This window comes from Harpia harpyja, chromosome 7 (genome assembly GCF_026419915.1).
Source record: "Harpia harpyja isolate bHarHar1 chromosome 7, bHarHar1 primary haplotype, whole genome shotgun sequence".
Lineage (NCBI taxonomy): Eukaryota > Metazoa > Chordata > Aves > Accipitriformes > Accipitridae > Harpia > Harpia harpyja.
Genome location: NC_068946.1, coordinates 50,350,338 through 50,368,571, shown reverse-complemented (window position 1 = coordinate 50,368,571; position 18,234 = coordinate 50,350,338). Strand labels below are relative to the sequence as shown.

At 40.1% G+C, this 18,234-nt stretch overlaps 1 long non-coding RNA gene across 1 annotated transcript in view; it reads right to left on the bottom strand.

Annotated features, from left to right (window-relative positions):
- LOC128144195 (uncharacterized) overlaps positions 1-18,234 on the bottom strand; it is a 158,023-nt gene that overhangs the window by 2,629 nt on the left and 137,160 nt on the right. Inside the window, exons 3-4 of the long non-coding RNA XR_008236004.1 lie at positions 8,295-8,391; positions 6,735-6,853 (exon numbers count right to left, since the gene is read on the bottom strand). This is a non-coding gene — a long non-coding RNA (uncharacterized LOC128144195). The remainder of the gene's footprint in view (positions 1-6,734; positions 6,854-8,294; positions 8,392-18,234) is intronic.

Sequence of the window (18,234 nt, the reverse complement as noted above, 5' to 3'; positions counted from 1 at the left end):
TTTCATAACTTTCTAAAATTGCACTTTTTTGTGGTTTTGAATATAAAATGACATACTAAATTTAACCGGTTTCCAATAGTAAGGATTCAATTCAAACATCATTCACATCTATGTAAGTGGGATATATGTAGAAAAGAGCTAAACTAAAGTTCAAGAACAGCCACAAAACAAGTTTGAAACTATTTTTGTTGCATTTTTTTAAAGAAGATTTAAACATTTTAAAATCATTCCCTACTTTTTTCTTCTTCTGTATTTAAGGGTGATAGTGAATTTGTCTGACACTTCCAGTCAAGCCAGGTGCTTAGGTTCATTTCTGCTGAAGGCTTGCTTACTAGGCACATCACTTTCCTACTGAGGCTGTCCTGCCAGAGAAATGTATTACAGCCCATGCACTTGTATTTGCAGCCTCCTAACCACATTTAGGAATTTGTTCAGTCTATCTGTTCCTCTCTTCTCTGCCACATTTCTCCTGTTAAGGCTCCAGATCGGTGTCATTTCACAAATCAGGTGATCTGTGAAGCAAGTTATTGACACTTTTTCCCACTTTAATAATTCACAAAGCCATCCTGTGCAGCACACCCAGGAGCATCAGCAGGATGGGGAGTAACAGACCCAAACCTGTCTAAAGGCAATGACCATGTGCTGTAGCATTCCTTAATATTACTAACTGATCAAGGCAACGGTTACTAACTTTAAAAATGTTTTCCTCCCTCTGAAATCCTCGTCTAGTTATTTCTTTCTCTGCTCTGTAGTGATTTATTTTCCACCCTGGATACACATAAAAGAAGCTGAAACAGGTTATTTGAACCATGGTCTTACTAACGCCTAAGTTTTATTTTTGAGTGACATTTCTGGTGGTGTTTTTTTTTAACAAAAATATTTTTAAAAGACACTTTGTAGTCTTAGGACCTACGTACATATGCTGAAATATCCCTTCTTTTGCTATAGCCTTGGTTTTCAGCACCATATCAGATGTATGTACTAAGCAATGTGGTGGGTTTTTCAGATGCCGAGAAACAATACAACTATTTTAGCCAAAGTCTCATTGCTTCCTAACGACATAACTAACTGCTGGTGGAAGTCTCTGAACTTTATATTAGTCTGTGTTGAAGTGCTGCCGGATTAGTTATAATTAACTGTCATCATGTCATTTTTCTCCCAACCACTCAAATTTAAAAAAAAAAAAAAAACCACACAAAAAAACTACCAAAAAACCCCTAGCAGCAACCACGAATAAAATGTCTCTATTTGTTTCCTACCCCAAATTTCATTTTTAACTCACAAAGCTCGCAAGCTCTTCTCTACAAACCCCTCAGCTTTCACACAGATACTTTTTGTGCCTTGTCTACCACACATAAAAAAAAGCATTTTAACAGCAGCTAAAGAGTTAGTTGTACAGAAGGTGTAAGAAGCTTAAGACAAATATTTAATATTAAATAAGTGCTTCCTTACTAAACCATTTACACTCCCTGGTGTAATAGTTTTGTGGATACCTATCGCTGATTTATTCATTTATATTACTTCAAGGAGCCTGTTAGAGCCTGTAGGCACACATTCAAAAATAATTTAAAAGGACATGAATTCATCAGTGAGCCAATGACGACTAATGGTAATTCACTAGTTGAACCTGTGCCAACTAAAAATAACATAAAACTACCTACAACTTGGGTTTCTCCTGATTTAGGATAGGTCTATAAGCTTTGCAGCATGATCTTGAGAGTCAACAGAACTTATATCTCCCACCTATATGATAGGTGACAGCTTTCACCTAACTTACCACCTACGATATGATAGCTTTCAGAATAAAAAGCCCTTGTTGACAACAGTTAATATAAAGATATACTTAAATCAAGTGACTGTGAGTGATCACTAATGGTAAATGTTAAGAGACAAAAAGTCGTCACTTTTGTATAAGTCATCCCAAAACCTTAATATTTACAATTCTGATGTGAACAGATTTTATTTAATCTGGGGGGGGAAGTGGATGGCATTGCAAATATTAATGCAATATTAATTAAAGTCAGTCATATTTTATTTTAGAATAATCTACTTTCAGTTAAAAATCATGCTCTAACATTCCTAATTCAATGATTCTGGGGAATTAGGAGAGGAATGGGCATGTAGGAGGGGAGGGCTCTCATGCTCTCCCTGGATAGCATCTCCATTGCCACCAGCAAAGACAGGATACCAGACAGACCACTGGTCTGATCCAGTAAGACAGTGTGTTAAGAACCAGGAAATACAAGCAGACACTACCCCAAGTGAAAAAGATTTATCCTTCTTTCAGAGGTCCAAACTGATGGAGATTTTTCTCCCACTACTTCTTTGGCCCACTCTCTCACCTTAAAATAAAAAAAAAAGCTTTCATAATAAAGACTGTGGTGTATTCAGAGTCATCCATTTTCTTGAACTGTCTAGAGTCTCCACTGTAGGAGGTCACCATGCCTCAAGGTTGCAACTATTGCTGCTTTTTATAAAAATGCTGGACCAAGTAAGAGGGAGTAGCAGAAGAAGACCTAATACAATAGTTTCATGTAACCCTTAGCTGTAGCTGATAACTGAAACACTGTGTAAGGTGTAAGGATTTCACTGGCTTGTCTTGGAGGAAGCTTCTTCCGAACTTAAGGTTTTATTTTGCAGAACAGGTAGGTAAGCCATATCATACACAAGCAACTTCATTTCTTTGTGATCAGCTCCGGGAAATGGCTTAATTCCCCCTCCCATTTATGCAGCACGAGCCTTTCTTCAACAGTCTGAAGGGCAAAACAGTTGCTTTCTGCAGTCTCTCTACAACCTTCTAAAACTCATTACTAGGAAAATTTACACAACTAAAAGATGATTTAAACAACATTTAATACAAGATTCAATACAGAAATATTTTAACTGGGTGTAAAGAAGTGGGGAAACAATACATTTCCTCACCTTTTTTTCTGTACTTCTGCATTTACCTTTACTGAGTAGGTGAGGTAATAAACCTCATTGATTGATTGGTAATCGCTGTTCTGTAGCTAAATGATATTTCCAACGTACAGATTAAGGTAGTTTCTGAACAAAGACCCGCCAGACCAAAGTGCAGCGGCGTGCATTGGGCAAAGCAGCTGAAGAGGTTAACCAATGCTACTGGTGCCAGTCTCCTTTACATGAGGTAGATAAATGCATTTAAATCCTCATGCACTTCCAGGACATGGAAAGGCATAGCACAACTCTAGTACCATGTGCCTGGGTGGATCATCAGCAGTGGATCTGATCCCAGCATTTTAAAGGAGGAGGAACACCTAGAACCTGCCTTTTATGCTCAAACCAAAGCTGTAAAAAGTTTCATCTATCAATAGAGAACAGGGTCAATACTACCATTCACTCAAACATGAACAAGAGAAACTTTACTATATAATTAATTCTCAGTAGCAACTGATGAGGAATTTCATACCTGGAATAAAATAATTGCTCATAAAAGTCACCAAAGGAAAACTGACATGGTGGATTGTTCCCAGCTGCTGTGGAGAAGTAATGGCTTTCTTTACCATGTCAGACATTTTCTGTAGATGACTGCATGCCTCCATGATTCATAGAATCATAGAATGGTTTAGGTTGGAAAAGACCTTTAAGATCATTGAGTCCAACCGTCAACCATTCCCACTAAACCATGCCCCGAAGTGCCTTGTCTACGCGCTTGTTGAATACCTCCAGGGATGGCGACTCAACCACTTCCCTGGGCAGCCTGTTCCAGTGCTTGACGACCCTTTTGGTGAAGAAATTTCTCCTAATATCCAATCTAAACCTCTCCTGGCGCAACTTGAGGCCATTTCTTCTCGTCCTATCACTAGTCACTTGACAGAAGAGACCAACACCCACCTCGCTACAATCTTCTTTCAGGTAGTTGTAGTGAGCGATAAGGTCTCTCCTCAGCCTCCTTTTCTCCAGGCTAAATGACCCCAGTTTCCTCAGCTGCTTCTCATAAGACTTGTGCTCCAGGCCCCTCACCAACTTGGTTGCCCTTCTCTGGACACGCTCCAGCACCTCAATGTCTTTCCTGTAGCGAGGGGCCCAAAACTGAACACAGGACTCGAGGTGCAGCCTCACCAGTGTCCATTACAGGGGGACGATCACCTCCCTGCTCCTGCTGGCCACACTATTTCTGATGCAGGCCAGGATGCCGTTGGCCTTCTTGGCCACCTGGGCACACTGCTGGCTCATATTCAGCCAGCTGTCAACCAGCACCCCCAGGTCTTTTTCTGCTGGGCAGCTTTCCAGCCACTCTTCCCCAAGCCTATAGTGCTGCATGGGGTTGTTGTGACCCAAGTGCAGGACCCAACAATTAGCCTTGTTGAACCTCATACAAATGGCTTTGATCCAGCCTGTCCAGATCCCTCTGTAGAGCCTTCCTACCCTCCAGCAGATCAACACTCCTGCCCAACATGGTGTTGTCTGCGAACTTACTGAGGGTGCGCTCAATCCCCTTGTCCAGATCATTGATAAAGATATTAAAGAGAATTGGCCCCAAAACTGAGCCCTGGGGAACACCAATTGTGACCGGCCGCCAACTGGATTTAACTCCGTTCACCACAACCCTCTGGGCTCGTCCATCCAGCCAGTTTTTTACCCAGTGAAGAGACTCCCCTAGACACATGCCTGATCTTCAGAAATCCTTCAAAACCAATTTTGTATGTTTTGAGGTATTGATTCAGTTAAAAAAAAGGTGTTCTGTGATAAATACTTTTCCCATCTAACACTTCAGGTTGCCAGCAGTTGCAGAAAGCTCCAAACTTGTTTTTATGCCTTCAAACACTCCAAATAACAGCCAGACAAGTTTTAGAGCAGCCTCCCCCATTCTGTGTTTTCTGTTGGTCATCTCTGACACCCTGTAACCAGCTATGGATTGCTGGACTTGCTTTACCATGGCAAGGGAGGAAAAGCAATAGCAAATGAGACACTACACTATTGCACTTTGAAACAGGTGAATCACAACAAGGCACCAACTTCTTTTCCACTTTATGTTATTTCTGAATATAATACAAGAGTGTCTAATGAATTCAAAACTTTTTTCTTTTTAGTTTTGTATCTAGAATTACATGAGCTCAAATGAAAATAAATCAGAGGAAACTCAGTGCCTCCCTAACTCCTAAAAAGGGCAGCCTGGCTTAAATGGATTGAAGTTTTAGAGAAAATCTGAGACTCGCATGCGGTTTTCATTCTGTCATTCTCAAGAGAAAACACGGTGAGAAGAAAGGGAATGGGAAGAAGAACTCACAAGCTATTCAGTTTAACTTAATCCCCAGACACTAGCAGAGTTTCATTTGTAGAGGACCAAAAAAGAATTTTTTTCCTGTGTTGTTAAATGTTACTCTAAATTCACTCATGCTCCTCTTAGCAGGCAGATCAAGTCCATATGATTGCCAGCAAGTGCCCATAATTTGACTGATGTCTTCTCACCCATCTAGAAATCTGAAAAGAATCCTTGTAAATGATTAAATATTTGATTCCTAGCAGCAACAGGAACAAAATAAAAAAAAACCCTACATGGGTATATAAATGGCAAGCCCACTGGGTTAGGTCCTAAGTAGCTGGAAGTCCACTACCTTTACTGAGCAAAGCAGAACAAGGGTAGTTTTAAAGTTTCATTTGTGCTCACAACCACAGTGGCAGTGAGAAGGCATTTTGACCCCCGGCGCAGTAAATTATTTCCAGATCTGACAAGCACCAGAAAACATTTCACAGCCTGGGATCACTGTAGGACTGGCTGCAGCGGCTAGTACACAGGCTAAGACCTCTGCACACCCAGTGATGAACTCCCTGGATACCTAGGGAGCCAGAAAGGGAACCCATCTCTAGGCTTAGAAACAAGGATTTCAGTGTTATATTCATAGTGAAAGCTAAATTCTTAACCATGGCAGTGGTTAAGAGTGGTCATTCGCTCATTTTGAGGGGTTAGTTGCACCCATGAATTTGAATAGAAGGATGGTGGTTATTTAATGCAGAGTCTTTTTAAAAGCAAATCAAGAAAAGATGGAAAAAATGAAGACTAATGAGACAACTTCAGAAGACCACTTTTTCTGTAGATGATTTATTAGAAATGAAATAACCTGGAAACCAGGATTCACAGTCTCCCAACCAATCACCCATTTCATGTAAAGTTGCTGTCTTAACCTGCCAAAAGAAATCAAGTGTAAAAATGTAATGAAAGAAATGGCACCTTCCTCTTGGACTTAAAGATAGTGTTTAGCTTTAAAAGTATAACCTAAAAATAAGCACTGCTGCTCACTAGTCTCATTGTATACTCAGATTCATTCTTCTTCATTTAATAGGAAATAGATCTAATATCCATTTGGCATCCAGTAAATCTGTTAGCCAGTGGAAACACACAATTTTAATACTTGTAAAAAATATTTCTTTGCAATAAGGAAGGAAAAGACATCTGGCAATTAACTAACATGCCCAATCCATGCCTTCTTAGATTGGCCTTATTTCTACATCACCAGCATTGCATATGTCAAACAACCTCAGTTTGAGGCAAAACAATTGTTAAAATGAAACTGTGAAATAATGTATACTTATAGGAACAGGCAATTTCAACTTCTGTGCCAAAACCATGACGCAATTAACGGTCTAATTATCGCACATTTATAAATCTTGCACTAAATCCCATTTCCTTATGTGAATGATACCTTTGAAGTTAACGTGATTCGATTATCTGCTCTGTGAGCAGTGGTTGCACAAGGATTTTAGTTGCAACATACCTGGAAGGTGAAGAGTGACCATCCTCTCAAGTGGTAAATGCCAGACATTTATTGGCCTGAATATCAATAATTCTGGGAACTTTTCCTTGAACTGTATTCAACAGCATCCGAGGACTTCCCTGCAATGAGTAATAGCTACTACAGATTCAACACAGCTATAATATTCAGAAGCCTTCCTTCCCTCTAAGAAAATGTTTCAATGCATGCACTTAAAGTTGAACTGCCAAGCATTTAAGGACCTAATGCTGAAGAAGATTGCATAGTGCGCTGGCTGAGTTATAGGCATACAAATATTTAAGTAATAGAAAAGATATGCTATTAGAAATTTGTAGGTTGAATGGAAAAAAACTCCACTTTTTGACAGTGGTATTACTGTGCCGAAGGTAGTAGCTCAGGCCTGAACACTGATCCTCAGAGAGCTAACTCCCCTGTTGGCATTCACTTCATAAATAATCCTGCAGAACAACCAGGCACACCTTGTCCCATAAAAACAAAGATGATCCTTCACACTTAGATCTTTCCAGGTAGGAAAGAAAGGAGAGAGGAAACCTCATTTATATCAGGTAGTTTCTCTGTTACTCCTAACTTCGGCATGCATTGCTCGTTTGAAACATGTAGGAATGCAAACAGAAGGTAAGGCTAAAAACAGACAACATACCTTGCTGCCTGGGAAACGCTCCACAAAAAAACTACATCTGTACTAGGCTGTCTGCATCCTGTCATCCAGGTAAAAGGAGGAAAAAAAAAAAAATCAACTTCTGCCCTTCAGACAATTCTGGAAATGGTCGTGGGTCATATGAAAGAGCCTGACTTCTCAGCTCTCTGACAGAGTGCAAATTCAGCTGCTGTCTTCCGCAGTGGAAGAGAGAGGAGGAGATAATGCCACAGCAGGACATTCTTGAAAAACTTCTTTTTGCTCCTATATATGTCACGATTGCACAGATTCTTCTTCTGGAAAGCGTTAGCTCACAAAGACAGGCTAGTTGGCCAAAAAAAAAAAAAAGGAATTACACCTCAGACTTTCTTTAACTATAGTGATCAATAAGAGCTAATAATTAATCAAGGTCTATCATCCCCAAAGTAGACTCGCACTTAGTAAAAGGTTAACTGGAAAATATAAAGCATACTGTGGCCCAAAAATTCCTTATAGTTAATCAGTTTGTTACATTTCAGACTGTACCATGACAGTCCACAAATCAAGTGAAGGCCAAGGAGACTGAAAATCACTCTGACCTAACTGCAGGCTTCGGCAGTGGCAAAAACTCAACAGTTGTATCCCAATAAAACAAAAGCAGGATTGGCCAGAAATGCACTTTCCCAGCTTGAAGCCTGTCTTATGATCACATCCAAGAGAAAATGTTAGAGATAGTGATAATTTATTTCTATTTGTTTTCTTAGAGAGAGTCTCCACTTCAGCACTTTACTTGCATGTAAAGTCACGTTAGGGGTGATAACATTTTTCTCTGAAGCATCTCTCTTGTAAAGTGAGCTTTACAAGTGAGTTCAGATACTAAATATTTGTCTACAGGAAAAAAAGGCTTTCCACCATAGTAGACCTACCTTACGGTATAATCTTCATCCAATAAAGCCATAGTAGATCAAACAGCACTTGATGTTCTGGCAGCAGACTGATTTTGGTATCATAGCTAGAAGTAAACTGGAAGAAATTTTTGCACAGGATTAAATAATATACAAATAATGTCTGTACCTACTTGAAAGATTGAGTTTAAATACTGTTTAGAGTAAAAACAAATTGTTGAGACATGTTTAAGTGCTCTAGCCAGATGAATCATGGTATGCCCAGAACTCCCACTAAATCTATTTTATCCAAAGAGCTGCACAGATAAAACTGACAGAAAAATATGCTGCTAAAACTGATCACATCAGTTGTTTCCCAACACTGATCACTCCTCCTCACTGCATCCTGAAGACATATATTGGACCAGTAAATTCCTCTTCAATACTTACCTTCAAGTACCTGTCCTACTTCAGAACCGACTGCATGTTATTTTTAAATGAATTAAAAGGATAATTTAGGAGAGAAATTTGTCTAATTCTGTAAAATCCCTGTGGACTTCATCAGGAATGCTAAAAGCTTGAATTCCTGGACCCAAGGTGGGTTTTGTCATCAAAACTTTAGCCACCTGCCAGAGCAGGCAGCAGCTGGTGGCCATCCCCCTCGCCTGGGCGGTCGCAGATCAGCTGCCCAGGAGCAAGGGCTTCACCCCGGCGAGTGCCTCGGCCACCGCCAGCAAACTGCTCCGGGGCAGGGGGCTGCGATGTCATGCCAGAAAGGGAAAACACAAATCCTTTGAAGTCACAACATTTATTTTGCAAAGCAGAATTACTTATTCTACCTTCCAGGTAAATTAAGGAAAGAGTGACTGGGGCAGGAATATATAAGGATGAAAATAAGGGATTTTGGTTATTGTCCAGCTTCTGTAGTCACATTGGGGTATGAACAGAATCTGCACCAGAGCACACTGCAACCCCAGGTGCAATTAATGATATTGGGTTTTATTCCTTCAAGGGTAGGCATAAAATAATGAGTGCGGGCTTTGCCCACTGATTGCAGCAGAAGACTTTCAAGGTGCAAGGGGGGGATCATTAATACTTGCAGTGCATGTGCACAAAGGAAGAAAATTAACCTTGCCCACAGTCTTACCTTTGACATCGCCTGAACTTTGAACAGCTCATTTGTCATTCATCTAAGTGTTCTTTCATCACAATTTTCTAGCACAGAATTTTATAATTATTTCCAATTACTGTCTATAATATATGCAACTTTCTGCACTGCAGTTATATTTTACCACTGAACTTTAAAACAAACATCTTAATTTAAAATATACTCTGCCAACTGTATGACACAGCTACTCTGAGATAGTTGTCAAAGAAAAATCAAGCATAAATATTTACCTCATTAGTAACAATAAAAAGATTGTAGTTAGGTAGGCACGATAAAAATTATCATGAATCCTGTCAATGTCCATCTGCTTCAAAAGAACTCAGTCTTACAATAATTTTAGAGCTACATGCAAAAATATATGGAGCTGAACTTAATATAGAACAACTCCCTTTTTCTCCATAATACTGCAATAGCTCTTCAGGGTTTGTAGCAACCAGTGAAAGGCATTAAAGAAGCACTACTTGCCAAAAGTATGTTTATTTGCCATTGGACAGCCAAAAATGTTAGGTCTGCAATGGACCTGTTTACTCAAGCTGTGCTGTGTGTTATAATTACGATCATCAGCCCAAAAGACTGCTAAATTAGTAGAGCCAATAACATCGATAAGATCAGGGGTACAAAGAGACTCAGGAAGGAAAGGATCTGCAAAGAAAACTATTTAGTATGACACAGCCGCCCTCTGCTTCTATACTTTGTTGACTCAGCAGCTGTAGTGGACGTTGCTGACTGAGTGTCTGGTGTACACCTTCAACATAAAGCAATGTACGATATTGAATGGAAAAGCGCTTGTCTTAGAACAAGCCATGGCAAATCTTGTAAGGTTTAAAGTATTTCCCACTGTGTTTTTCATGGCTTTGAATATCCAAGGAATCCATATAGGAGTTCAGAGAGCATAGAAGTGGCATCATTTGTATGGTAGAAGGGCAGAAAAGCATCCCAAGCCATAATGTTTAAACATGGTAACTAACACTAGGCAACTGAAGTCCGTGAGTTCAGCCAGCTCTACATCCTAAAACTTTTATAAGCTTGTATATTTTGGTCTTAGGGAATGTGATTTAATACTTTTCTTTGTGATTTAAAAAAAAAAGGGGGGGAGGGCAAAAACCCCATCCTAAAACTAGGATTAATCTGAAAATTTCTTGCCCAGAAGAGACCAAGGGAGAGAACAACCACTTCGTTCTTCATTTCTGTAGCGCTGGTGAGCTTCTCCTAATAGCCACCCTGTAACATTAAGGAGAAAGGGTAGCATGTTTCCAAGAAAAGGGCACCAGGGTTTCTCACCTCAATATACACTCACTGACTCTGATTTCCAACTCTCCAGGAAGTAAAAGACCAGGATGTAGTTAAATAGACTTTTTTGCTGTCCTGGTTTCAGCTGGGATAGAGTTAACTGTCTTCCTAGTAGCTGGTACAGTGCTGTGTTTTGAGTTCAGTATGTGAAGAATGTTGATAACACTGATGTTTTCAGTTGTTGCTCAGTAGCGTTTAGACTAATGTCAAGGATTTTTCAGCTTCTCATGCCCAGCCAGTGAGAAAGCTGGAGGGGCACAAGAAGTTGGCACAGGACACAGCCAGGGCACCTGACCCAAACTGGCCAACGGTGTATTCCATACCATGGGACGTCCCATCTAGTATAGGAACGGGGAAGTGGGGGCAGGGATTCGCCACTCGGGGACTGGCAGGGTGTCGGTCGGCGGGTGGTGAGCAATTGCACTGCGCATCATTTGTACATTCCAATCCTTTCATTATTTCTGTTGTCATTTTATTAGTGTTATCATTATCATTATTAGTTTCTTCTTTTCTGTTCTATTAAACCGTTCTTATCTCAACCCACGGGTTTTGCTTCTTTTCCTGATTTTCTCCCCCATCCCACTGGGTGGGGGGGAGTGAGTGAGCGGCTGCGTGGTGTTTAGTTGCTGGCTGGGGTTAAACCACGACATTTGCCAAAGGTCAATGAAAATTTAGTTCCAATGAAATAGCGCAAACCCCCCGTATCAGTCTCCAATTCCCTCTCCTTGATATGACAGACAGAAATGTTTGGGGTTGCAGGGACAGGGTTTAGATACTTCTTCTCACAGCACAGCCACTAAAACTAGGTCAATATCCACCATTAAAAATAACAAAACTATAATGCAGGGTGGAACTATTAAGTTTTATCTCTCTAGTAGAAATCAGTGGCCCACATGCACCTACCCATACATGGCTTCTTACGGTGTCAACTTCAGTGTTTTCATGCTATTTTGCTTTTTATTCTATACTTGCTTAAAAATCACTACATAAACACTGGATCCAAGAAAAATGGCCTGCTGTAACACAGACTGAAATCAGTCTGCAGCTTTTAAATTTTTTGATTTATCCATATTTAAATTAATTGTTGCGTTTTTACATCTTTCAGGAAATCATGCACAACTAACCACAGTGATCGAAATCAGCATTTAGAGAATGATGTTAATAAGTAAGTCCGTCATAAAAGTATGCTAAAATCATAAGCAATCTTTCTGGTACCGTTTGAGCTCCCATCAGGAAGTGGCTGGAGGCTGGCATCTAGATAAAGCTGACCTTCAGTTGTGACTTGGTTTATCTGGATTAGCATTGTTATTTGCTAGAACCTTAAAAAAACAAAGGGCTAATCAATACAAGGTCAAAACAAAAGTGTCACAGATGGCTTTGACCATTCCAAAAAGGTGACATCTGTCACCAAGAGTTACTGGAGAAGCTGGCACGATGCTCCAGTGGCTAGCGCTGAGGGCATTTCTGTGGGCCACTTCTGCAGGCAACATCCACAATCCATTGCTCAGGCATATTTCATGCCCAGTAGTGGGCTGCATGAACCAGCAGGTCAGACTGATCAACAGAATGAAAAATATGTCAGCAAAAAAAAGAGAAAAAAATTCAGCATAGCAAAGAACAGAGGTTGCATTACTGGAGACTTTTGTGAAGGAGTTTAACCCTCTGGCATTCTGTGCTCGTTTACTCTAGCAGCTCATCCTCATTCCAAACACCATAACTGCAGCCAGAGACAGTCAGGACAAGCAGGAGGTTGCAGCTATATAGTCATTCACACCTCAAGCAGTTTATTCATGTACTAACGTGCACTTATAAACTAGGCAGTCTGACACAAAGCCTCATCTGCAAATGAAGTGCTCTAATAGTAGACAAGAAGTATACGATACATCTCCCAGATAAAAATGCCAGAAAAATGGAGATGAGTACAATGGTCCACACCGGATTTTTTCTTTTTCCCCCCAAGCCGTGGGCATCATCATTCTTATATTTGTTCCATGAAGCCTTGTTATAAGCATAAATGATCTTGCTCATGCAAGTCTCTTGCAGGGCTGGGGTAAGAGTCAACACATGAGGTCAGGTCACCCCGCACCCCCCACGCACGGCTCCAGGCATCAGAAAGGGACACAACCTGCAAAGCTCGGTTTGGGAAAGTAACAACCTTTTCAACACATAAAGTTCCCAGCAGGCTGTGGACGCTGAGGATCTTACATACCACCTAGAAGCACATTCCCACAAAAAGCCTTGAGGTACAACAGCATTCAAACTTGAAATTCGAACTTACCCTGGGATGTTCTCGAGAGGACATCCAAGACATTTGGAAAGCATTCTATTTTATACTACAAATACTGCTAAGCCACATCTGTTTATTGCAGAACCATTATGCAGATAAGGATTCAGGATGAACTTGACTGCCTTGGGGAAGGTCAATCTCAGACTTAGTAGATTGCATTCTGCACGAGGGGTTGTAGGCCAAAAAAAAAAGGGATCAGGTATTTGTTTAGGGAAGAAAGGAAACTGGAATGTTAGTCTACATTCTGTTCCAGCTTCTCACTTTGGGTATTTAGTAGCTAATGGAAGCTTGAGTTATCTACTTTGCACATTATATTTATTTGGAGATAAGTTTCTATGAGCTTCTGCTCTCAGTTTCATAAAGCCTTTGGTTTTCATTTTTGTCATGGGGCAAGTAGGGAAGAATATGCTAATCAAAGACCCTAGAACTACAGCTTCTATAATTGGCAGCTCAGTATTCTCTCGTAGCCTTAATTTATGCATACTATTAAAAGGTTAAAGTTGGTCACAGGTCTCCTGTGACTGTCATCTGTGAAATAATGCTGTTGGAAATGCAGTTTTGGTTCTACCTCATTCCCGCCTGCAAATAAAACCACGCATATTCTGCACATCTTTCCCCCTGAACATTGACACCTCCAGCGACATAAAATCTAGCAAGCAATGTGACAGCTGCCAAGGTCAATAAGAGTTATACTGAACTGCTGAGTAAGTGCTGGTCACACAAATCAAAGCTGTATAAGGGCAGCTTAACATACACAAATCTGCAACTTATTCAAACTATATTTTGGACTGAGATGTTTTTATAATTTTTCTCTTCCATGAAATGTTATATAATGAAATGTGATGAAGTCAAAGGTATTTCATGAAATCTTAGCAGTGTCCTTTGTGTCAAATTACTGATAGCAAAGTGTGTTGAAAAATACATTTAACATTTTTGAGAAACTTAACACTTAAAGGCAATTGTAGGAGGACAATAATGTGAGTAAGCAAGTAAAAATAATGTAGCAGGAAATTTTAAAGACGCATTGGGCAATGCTATCTAATTACAACCTAGATTCAGCTATTTAGATGAATTCCTAAATAAGGAAGTCTTTGTTGGACATTTTCAGGGGTACTTGAAGCCTTCTGCCTTTGCTATACTTACCAAAAAGGTTTCAGTATTCATTCGCAGCTGCTTGTTAACTTTTAATTATCAAAACACTAGCATTTCCCAAGATGCTACCAATTGATTGGTAGGGATAATAAGGTAGTTCTGGCAGACCCGAGGGTTAGATTAGATTTTATATCTGAACTCTTCACTCAAAGTCATAGACATGGAAACTGTTGCATTAGATCAGCAAAACTTGTATTTTTGTTGTGTAATCATGAAATATAGAGAATTAGAACGATTGCATAGAAAAATCATTCTGAACCTTGTGCCTTGAGTAAGGCTTTGTGTGCCAAACTGCACCCGTTAGCAAGTATTTACAGCTGAGTTGAAAAGCCCTGGAAATAGAAATTGTTAATAGAAGCACTGCTGCAGCTCTAACTGGATTGCTGCGACCAGTAACACTCCAGTAATTACAGTGAAGTAAGTGTTAAAAGGGGAATGAGGACAGAAAGCTCTCCATCATGTTGGGCACTTGCTTACTCCTGGATTTTTCTCTCAGAAGGAGAGCTTCCTAGCAGAAGGGCTCTGCAAGGGCTTCTGTCTTCCTTTAGTCTATTTTAAGTTTGCTAATTGATCCTCTGAGGGAAGGTTTAGTCCTTTTAATGCAGTCTCTCCATTAACAGATAGTCTGTACAAGAGAGGCTGGAGGTGTGTGGGTGTGGGAGCCATGCAACCTTTCATGCCGGTCTTCTCTGCAATGACTCACGAGGCAGAGAAGTTTGAGAACCTTCCTCACATGGCAAGAAACAGAGCCCCGTTCCCTGCTACTAGCGTGGGGGTTGTTACTGAAGCATGCTGCTCAGTTTGTTTTGCCTGAAAGGAGCCTGGCTGACCTAAATTTTCCAGGTGTGGGTATGATAGCAGGTCAAGGAATAAGGGGACGGCAAGATGAAGAGAGCAGATTGTGTTGGAATAGTCATTATCTTGACTGACACATTCATCCATGTTGCAGAAACACAGCTAGTGGTTGCTCTGCTCCGCAGTAGGACATTTTGCTTCAGATAAGCAAAATAAATATCAGGAGAAGCATCCGTTTTGAGATATTACCTTTGCACTAGCATAAAAATAACTTTGCAATTGCTAACTTTCTCTTGTAATACAGAATAGTGGAAGCAAAAGAAGTGATGAGGCTGATGGCAGTCAACTGGTAATGCCAGTCACATCACTGCACAGGAGACTGACAGCCTGGTCTGATCTGACTAATGGGTTAATTTTATTGAAGCACTACCAGACTAAAGAATAGTTTTATCAAGTGTTTCACCATTTGAAAAGGCAGTTTGCCAAGCAAAATGGCCCATGGTTAAGAAAAAAGTGTTTCAGTTTACTTGTTCCCTGAGCAAAGCATAGTTTAATTTAGGTCTAAGGCACTATCTAGGAAACATTTCCATTCTTCTTACTCAAGGATACTGTAGTTACACCTACAAATATTACTATCTTGTGAAATGGAAAGAAGCTTTTTTTCCCCTTTCATCCATGACTCTTTTTTACTTACTTCTTCTTTCTGCTACCAGCCAGAAAGCAATGCCTGATTTCTTTTAGCTACGTCCAGAGCCCTTTTGGTCAAATGTCAGCTCTAACAGAAACCCATGGAAAGATTTCTACTCCATTTCCATTTGAAGTCAGAGCTTCAATCTGAGTTGAGGAAGGCCTTCAGTTTTTAAGCATGCAATCTCTGTTTTTATAAGTTCATGTAGGATTTTCTATCATGACTTACTACCATATCGGAGTACCTTTTTGTGACTCAATGCCCAGACCATTAGTAGCAGGAAGAAGACTGAATACAGCAAGCTCTCACTGGGGTCCTAGGGCATTGCCCTCAGTATTTAACAGGGAAAAAATCTGGTCTCAAGTAATAATCTCAGTGATCCAGCGTCATGTCTTAAGTCTACTCAAGAGTCTTTAGTTTTATTTTGATCTTTTGCATACATTTGAGGACTGCTCTAGTAAGTTCTTAGTACAAGGACCACTTAAAATTAAGAAAAATTCTCCAATCTTTGGAAATCCTATTAATTTTCTTTTCTTTTTTTTTACATGAGCTAAAACACCGATAAATACCTACTGGTGCACTAATTATATGTGAATTTCTGATAAACCCAATCATTACATTATTCTTTTCACTTAAAATACATTCAGTTTTCATTCAGCATAAGGCTAACTTTCAAATGGTCTTTTTATGAAATGTATGAAGCTAATTTTAGAGTCTGAAGTGAAATATTAAGGTATTTGGATTTTCTGCCATTCTCTTCAAATACCGCACGTGGTCCAACACCAACATAAGACTCATGTATAAGCACAAGGAATATGAACCCCCAAAACAAATTGAAAAGACTACTAAAAGACTACAGTGCATGACCAAATACAGAAGTTTTCAATTTGTGACCTACAGAGCCCCAGTGGTCAACAGAATAACTGCAGAGGGATTGTATCGAATTTTCTTCTTTCTCTTCAAAATGCAGACAGGGGGTTGTTTCACTCTGTCTCCAACCATTCTGTAGGTGTTCACGCAACTCCCACAGAGGACTACTGCTACGAAAATGACAGCCAGGAAACAGGAGCCAGTCCTAGGGCACTAGAACAATTACTGAGATTAACTCCACATCTCTCAATCAACAAATGACTACAGGCCAAATTCTCTTTCAACCCTAACCCACCACATCACCGGTCAGAAGTTGCTCCAAATGAGCACAGGTGTCCAATAACTCCACCTTTCTCAGTCAATAACTGGTTATAGGTGAAATCGTAATCACGTTCATATCAGATTAGAGATACCACAGCCACACGCAGATAGCGAATCCCATCTCCGGGCTGGACTGGAGACAGTTCAGCAGTGCTGCTAGACTCGGTGCCTGCAGACGCCTTTCTCACCAACCTAAAGAGGGCTGAAGCGATCACTTGTTGCAGACTTAATCCATCTCACCTTCTCCAGTTACATCAGCAACTTCCTCAGCAAAAGCAAGTGCTGTTTGGCAGGATCAAGTACCCTGCATTTCTAGATGTGCTACGAGCATTTCGGCATCAAAGAGAACATTATTAGAAGTTATCGAATCACAGCTCTCACATTTGTTATCAGAAGATTTTCATTCAGTGCAGAGCTGGACTCACTGGTCAAAATGCTTAACAGGCCTAAGTTGGTGTAATTGCACTGAAGGCAATAGAATTATGCAATTCATAGATATAAAGAAATTACCATATTAAGGGATTCATTTTTTTTCTAGACACCCCCAATGAGAGCCATCTGTCTTTATTTTTCTTTCATGGTCTTTGGCATGGCTTTGTTTGAAAAGCGATTTTATCCCTGGATTTCCTCTACCAGATAAAAATGAGCAGCAGAGGTAGCTTAGTGTTTAACTGCTGCAGAACAAAATTTAAGCTGCAGCTTCTAGACATGCAGAGTAGTAATCATGTGTCTTTGGACTGGCTCTTTAAACTTTCTCCCTGATTTTTTGCAATTGTTTTGATTTTTAACAGAAGTTCAGTGATTTGCCTTGTATAGAGCCAAAAGATATCATATTCTTGACCCTTTTCATGCAGTTCTCTGGGATTTTGTTGATAAATGACCTTGCAAACAGAGTACACACACTCTTGCACTTGCAGCATGAGCCAGACAAGAGTTATTGGCCAGGGGGCTGGGGGGCTGCCTGAGGCTATTTTAGCATTTGTGGTTTTAGGTTTTGGCTGGTATATTCAGGCACACATAATAAAATAGAGCTTTTATTTTAAAAATCAATAAAATGACTGATCTTAAGTCAGAAAACCATTTTGTTTTACTTTTACCATCATTGGTTTTTTATTGCATCTCACATTTTGTTTTTTCTTGTCTTTTTTGCTGCCAGACAATCGGTCTCGACTCCTTTTGAGATTCAGCTTTCTACAGTACCTTATTTTTCTGAGGTACTTCCTCCCCTCCTGTTGCTGTCGCTGGTTTTGAATCTTTCTCACCCAGGTTTTCCTACCGCTTCCTCCATCAGGCTGTTAAAGCTAACTCTAATACATAAGCAATGGTATGGTGAACAATTATGCCATTTAGAGACAAATTGCTATTTTTTTTTCACTCTGAGCTACACGGACCAATAAAATAGGAAACCAGT